Genomic DNA, 6,920 nt, shown 5'->3' on the forward strand with positions numbered 1-6,920 from the left:
CACATCAAGTGATCAAGCGGTAAAGAATTGCACATCACAATGGTTGGTTTTGTGATATTCATTTACTAGAGGATGCACTAGAATTCTGATATGGGTTTTCTTTCTCCTTCCCTTCATGCTATCTATGATTATTTGCATATTCATGTAGCTATTTGGTAATTTACACAATAAAACATATTAGGACAAAGAATAATACGATATTGGATAAATAAATGATTGTAGCAAAAAAAAAAAAAAAAAAAAACAAATGTTACAAAGATTTTAAAAGTAAAGGATGCGTTTCTTGGGTTTAAGAGGTATCTAGATCCATATGTCGAGTAAAAAACATCCCCTAAAAGCCGAAATTGCAGTATGGCAAATAGAATGACTGGCATCCCAGCCAAACTGGTGATAGTGATGGGCACCCACTTCACCTTTTTGTTGTAAAGTACAAAGAAACTCGCACTAAACGCAACCATCATGGCTACAATGGAGAGGAAGAGCGTTGTAAGACCGGCCATTAGTTTATTGGGTAAAGAAGCCAAGAAATCCTTTTCAGTATAACGTGATGTGAGGATAGATAAGAATATGAGGACTGAAGTTGATGAGGATATTAAAGAAATTGCGTCTAAAGATCACAAAAATAATGAGGGTTGGTTCTTTACGGAAGAATGGAATACCGGTTTCCTGCTTGTATCCGCCTGGAAGTGTAAAGGCAGCTGTAAATACGATGGTGGCTATGAGAGTTGCGACCACCATACACTGAGATGCTGTATTCTTCATCCATTCCTCGCCTTTGGTTACCAAGTATGCATGTTTCTTGGTGAATAATTCTTGTGGTGTTTCACCAGCTCCGTTCTTCTTTTCTCTGTATTCAGGTGGGATCATATTCTTTACCTCCTACAACATATCTCAAGTCATTTAACAAGTCTAGACCTTTACTTCCCATGATTTGTTGACATGGTTTCGGTAAAAACAGTTAACAGTATGGGTCGAATCAAGTTGGCCTACAAACATCTTTTTGAGTACTAAAAATATCATAAATAATTAATGTATTGAATACGATTACGTTATAAGTATAGTAATAAACTATATTTTCAAATAGAATGACTTTGGTTAACTTAAAAATGGCCCTATTATAGCAAGTTGATCTTATAAACATATAAAAGCAGAAGCATCATCATCATCATCATCGTACTCAATATATCCCAGAAATAGCAAAGCTATGGTAGGGTCTGAGGAGGGTAAGACATAGACAGCCTTACCTCTACCCCATGGGGATAGAGAAGCTGCTTCTGAGGAGACCCCTGGCTCGATAGTAGTTTTGCATCAAGCCTTGGACATAAGGCACATAGCACTCAAATCATCGGGACACCGGCTAATTGGTGCATGTACCCTTGTCTTTCGGCTATATACGCCACCACATGATGCCTGATTAACCTTCCGCCACTTTTAACGTTATTTTCACGAGATTAGTAAAATAACGTCAAAATTAGTAGAATTTCACTTTTGCCACTCGAGGGTTCACACATATATACATTATATGCGCGCACCGCAAGGTTAATAAAATATATAAGCAGGAGAAGAAAGGTGTACCTCGAACCATAATAACTCTCGTTGCATTTGTAAAGCAACTCCAGACACATTTTGAAATTGAGTTTGCTTAGCACTCTTTGCAACCATATGCAACATGTTATTACCTTTAATATCTTTCTTCGGAGTTATTAAATCTTTCATGGCGCCAATCTCATATAGCAAATTATAGATATTTTCTTGACGACGTTTAATGGCTAAATGAAATATACTTTTCTCTTTGTCATCTTGCTTCCATATCAGATCAGGATATAAGCGAATGAGCTCAATTATAAAACGCGTGTTTCCCTTTTTAGCAGCAAGAAAAAGTACTCGAGAAGGGTAGGGCGTTTTCGGTTTATTTTGCTTTTCCTTCTCGTTTGGCCTATTTTCCTTTACAATCTCGCTAGCTTTTCCTTTGTCAAGTTTTCCCGAAATTTCTCTTAAGATTGGCAAGGCTTCACATTCTTTTTCTTTATTTTCGTTTACAACCTTCCCAGGGGGTCCTCGGAGTATTTTATCAATTTTGTCCTTAGGCATTGTCGTGGCTATTTTTTTCCAAATCTTTCTTAGTAGTTGCAGGGCTTCACTTTCTTTTTCACGGCCCCTACCTTCACTGCAAAAACTAAAAAAAAACAAACAAACAAAGACAAGAAGACCATCATATAACATACTCTCAGTAAATTGACATATGACACTCGTTATTAATTGTTGATAACTTGAAGACAATATTAGTTTATAGTCACTTTAAAGTTGAAAGGCATAATTCATCCAGTACAGATACTAACCAATTTCTTCTTATTGTTTAGTTTTTGTACTAGATTATCATTGTGATAAATTACACCTCTATTTGATGCACACCATCAAGTCAGCAGTTTTGACCAAAACAATCAGACGTTGAAAATTATTGGTCAGAGCTGCCGCATGAACCATATCCCTATGGTCGTTCTGACCATATGGGGATCGATCAAAATTTTAAAATCATTGGTCAGAACGACCATTTTGGACAATATCCGGATGGTTGTTTTGACCAACTTCGAAATTTTTTGGTAAAACTGCCATCCGACTCTATCTAGACATCCGTTTGAAATAGTATGGGATTAGATCGATGTTAGGCAGTGTATGTGTAACTGGCGCAAAAAAAAGTGTTTTAGGAAACTATAATAAGAGTGAGTTTAAACTATACTCATGAATCAAAATCATATATGATAGGTGATTATGTGACAAAATTGTAATGAAGCAAAGAAAATACAGAGAGGAGCACAAGCTTACATGACTTGATTCTGGAGACAACATTTGGTTTTGTTCCTTCAAATGCATGAGCCTTCTTAGCCAAAGCTAAGAGAACATTGATAAGTAACCCCTCCTCTTCAATTAGTTCAGGGCAATTATCAGCTATTTTTATAGCAACATCTACATAAGAATTAATTTACGGTCACTTTATGGGAAAAATTGCATGCATCATATTAAATGGCTTAGACAACTTGTAAGGAAAGACCAACTTGCAAGAACTACTTACCAAAGATTTCAGCTTCAACACATTTTTGAAGGACCCAACCCCGATTCTTATGTGTCCAACAGTCACCACTCATGCTGTTAGAGATACCATACAGATACCTCACCATATCAGCCTTTGCAAATAAATAAAGCAGCCATATATAGTGGCATCGTTTCATTTTTATTGGGAATTTGAATCAATTCCAGATTCTTTTCCACCATTATCTTTGCCGTTTCTATGTGTCCCGCTGCAGCTGCTAAACTGAGTGCAGTATCCAAACTTTTATTTTGTAGCGCCAAATCTTCCGTTTCCATCAATGCCACTAGATTCTTCACAAATTCTTTCACATTCTTGGTGCTTTCTGCAGACGCTGCAATGTGAAGCAATGTTTCTTCATTTTCGGTGATAGCAGAACGTATCAGATTTTGGTCTTCATCAAGAATGTGTTTAGCAGCCTTCCAATCTCCTTTGATTGCTGCCTCGTAAAGTGGAACACAAATCCTGACGTAGTCTGCCCTCCTTTCTCCTGAAACAATTTAAAGGATATATAGGTATAATAATACAAGACAATTATTATAGTGGAAAGACTCTTAAACATACCTTTTGAACTTAAACATATACACACCAATAAGAGGAGCATAACAGAGTTTCTACTTCTACATGTGATCTTTAGTATAACGTCGCTACAAAAACAGACACTGATATCAACTGAATACGCATCAACTCAGCTGAATACGCATCAACTAGCCGTCGGACACCCGAATTTTACAAACTTCCAAGTTTATCGATGTTGGCTGTTCATTTTTTTCTTTTTAATTTTTATATATGTTCCTTTTACGATATTGTTTTTTTGTGGGTTTACCGACACAATTTGTGTCGTTAAGATCATAAGTTATATGTGTACCAATTTTCGGGCATTTACAGATTTATAATTTTGTTTTGGTATCGCTGGCGTAATGAAATTAACCGATACCGACTCACCGCCGCAACGTGGCGGGCAATACCTAGTTAGATTCAAATGGTCTTTTGAAACGATAGTGTCCACTAGTGAAACAAATGCGGATGCCAAGAAAGACAGGTGTGCAATTGCATTTTTGTTTCAAACTCTACCAGAAAACCTAATACTGCAAGTAGCAGAATGTAAAACTGCAAGAGAAGAGTGGGATACTTAAAACAAGACATGTTGGTGCTACACAAGTGCAACAAGCACTGTTGCAAAGCATCAAGTTTGGATTTGATAAGTTGCAAATGGAAAAACAATTAGACTATCAATTCTTTCACTACAGGACTAACATATGTTGTTAGTAAAACAACTAGTTGTGGTGCAAAATTCGAACATCCCACATTAGTGAGAAAATTTTGACCTCTATGCCCGATAGGTTCTTGCAAATAATATCTTCAATAGAGCAATTTACAGATCTAGTTAAAATATTCGTAGATGATATAATCTGGAGGCTTAAAACTTATGAAGAAAGGATTAAGTCTAAAAGAGGAATTGTTATCATGATAAACTCTTGCTCACGAGACATGACAATAACCATGATCGTGGCCAGTAATTTTGAAATTGTGGACAAGGTAAATTCCGCCCGTCGCGAGAATGAGGCATGAAAAATTATCAAGATAGGGAGGAGACCTCTTTTAAGTCAGAAAGATTCAAAGATCTTACAACAAACCACAAGAAAACAATAACAAGCGCCCCACAACGGGCATAAAAGATAAGTCTCGCATAATTTGTTACAAATGTGGAAAAGTTGGGCATTATGCTTACGAATGTCCGAATCGAAAATACAAGAATGGCAAGTCTCAGTTAGTTGAAACTAAAGATGTGAGCCTGCCCTCTTGGGAGGCGATATAAAGATGACAAAACATGGTTATGTGATATGATCAAAATGAAGCAACGTTTGAGTGACGCAATGATTGTGTAAAGAAAAGTTCGTTAGTAACGAAGTAAAGTTGTGAGAAGCAATATTCGTGGGAAGCAAAGTGAAGGTGTGAGCAACAATGTTCATGAGAAGCAAAGTGAAGTGGTGAGACGCGAAGCAAATGCTCATGAGAAGCGAAGTTAAGTTCGTGAGAAGCAAATGAAGTCGTGTAGAAACATAATGAAGCCGTGAGAAGCAAGCGTAGTCATGTGAAGCATTCAAAGGAAGGCAGAAGCCATAATTCAAGATCAAGAGATGAAGCTAAGAAGACTATACCATTACATGTTTGAGATTAAGGGGGTGAATATTAGAATTAATCCCTCCCATGTAAAGTTTAGGGTTAGTTATGTAAAAGTATTAAACTATGTGTTGTTTATAGGTGTCACTTCATCTTGTATGTATACATTCCAAATCAATAGAAATCTCAAGTTCTCAACCCTTTTCTCAATTCAATAATAATAATAATAATAATAATAATAATATTATATATTATTATTATTATTATTATTATTATTATTATTATTATGAGAAAAGATCAAATAAGAAGTTTGATTTTCCTAAGAAGGCTATGAAGGAGGGTACTTTAGTCTACCACCTTAATATTGAAAACTCATTTAATTTAATTTCAAAAATCCACTTAAATTTTCACTCATCTCCTACAACCACCACCGCCACCCACCACCACCACATTGTCGGAAAAGTCTTCGGAAATTTCGCTGGAAAATAATACACTATGAAAAACCAAATGAAAAAAACACAATGGAAAAAACATTATGAAAATAAAAACATAATGATAAAACACAATTAAATACCACAATGTAAAAAACACTATGCAAAAAACACTATGAAAAAATAAAACCCGCCGAATCGGAAAAATTGGGTGCTATCATATAGCCTTGTATCGGCTAAGTTCACGAGTTGGAGATAAGCGGACTCGAACCGCTGACATCGCCACCACACTGGCTGGCTGGTGCATTGCCCCTTTGAGTGAAGAAGAGAATGGCTTTGGATAGACAGTCCTCTTTCGCCATGTTCGTCGGTGCAGAGACTCGATGGAAGCTGTTCTAACGAATGGAGTTAATTGTCTTACATTGGTTGAGAAATCCTTCTATCGAAACTTCAGAAAAAATGAAGGATAAACCAATGAGATGCTTAAATGGAATTCTTTTAGTTCTAATAAATCAGGAGGAATTTAATGACAGGACATGAATTCAAGTCCTGGATACTAAAAGAATGGTTGGGACAACAAACATCCATCTCGTTTGTATTTTGGATACCCGTATAACCATCGAAGGCTGTTGAAGTGACTTATTTCTGGAAATTGGGAAGCGTTGAGAACAAAGAAATTGTTGGAGTTATCATTCTCTCTAGTACCAATACGTTTGATGTTAAGAAAAGATCTCTTGCAGGAAGGTTGGCCGCTTCTCTATGGTACCAGTTGTTGCTTCATTGAATTTGCTTCACTAATAGGCTCACGATTCGATTTTGATCGTTATGGACTACACAGTTGTATAACATAATTTTGGTAAAACACAATTTATAAAAAACCCACAAATTTTTTTTTATTTTTATATAGCAATATGGTACTTATATAAAAGATAAAAAAACACTCGTTATTAAGGTGAAATTGTTTTTAAAAAAAATGTCGTATAAGAAAGTTATGAAAGTTTTAAAATGATTGAGGAATTTGACACGTGTCTTGCATGTGAAGAGAGAATGTCAACAAATGTGTTATCCCTATTATGCCCTTACCCTTGTTTTATACTTGATTCTCTCTAATTTAATCTCAACCATTCAAATCTAAAATGAATGGAAAAGATTATTTTTACGCTTCCTACAAAAACTAATATGCTTATTATAAATCAACACATTATTATTATTATTATTATGGGCAACAAGAGGGTTAGAAGTATTATATCCGTAAAAATGACAGTAATGGAGAAATTACC

The 6,920-nt window shown here is 35.7% G+C and overlaps 1 pseudogene across 1 annotated transcript; it reads right to left on the bottom strand.

Annotated features, from left to right (window-relative positions):
- Positions 1-261: 261 nt before the first annotated feature.
- Positions 262-6,002, bottom strand: LOC143575402 (uncharacterized; annotated as a pseudogene). Its single transcript, XR_013142748.1, has 6 exons — positions 5,912-6,002; positions 3,071-3,575; positions 2,824-2,964; positions 2,163-2,176; positions 1,576-2,082; positions 262-879 (listed from the first exon to the last, which is right to left on the bottom strand). The product of XR_013142748.1 is annotated as an uncharacterized LOC143575402 (transcript).
- Between the last annotated feature and the right edge of the window lie 918 nt (positions 6,003-6,920).

Source organism: Bidens hawaiensis, unplaced genomic scaffold (genome assembly GCF_021521415.1).
Source record: "Bidens hawaiensis isolate Kalapana, Puna unplaced genomic scaffold, B.hawaiensis_p1.1 tig00027361_1, whole genome shotgun sequence".
Classification (NCBI taxonomy): domain Eukaryota; kingdom Viridiplantae; phylum Streptophyta; class Magnoliopsida; order Asterales; family Asteraceae; genus Bidens; species Bidens hawaiensis.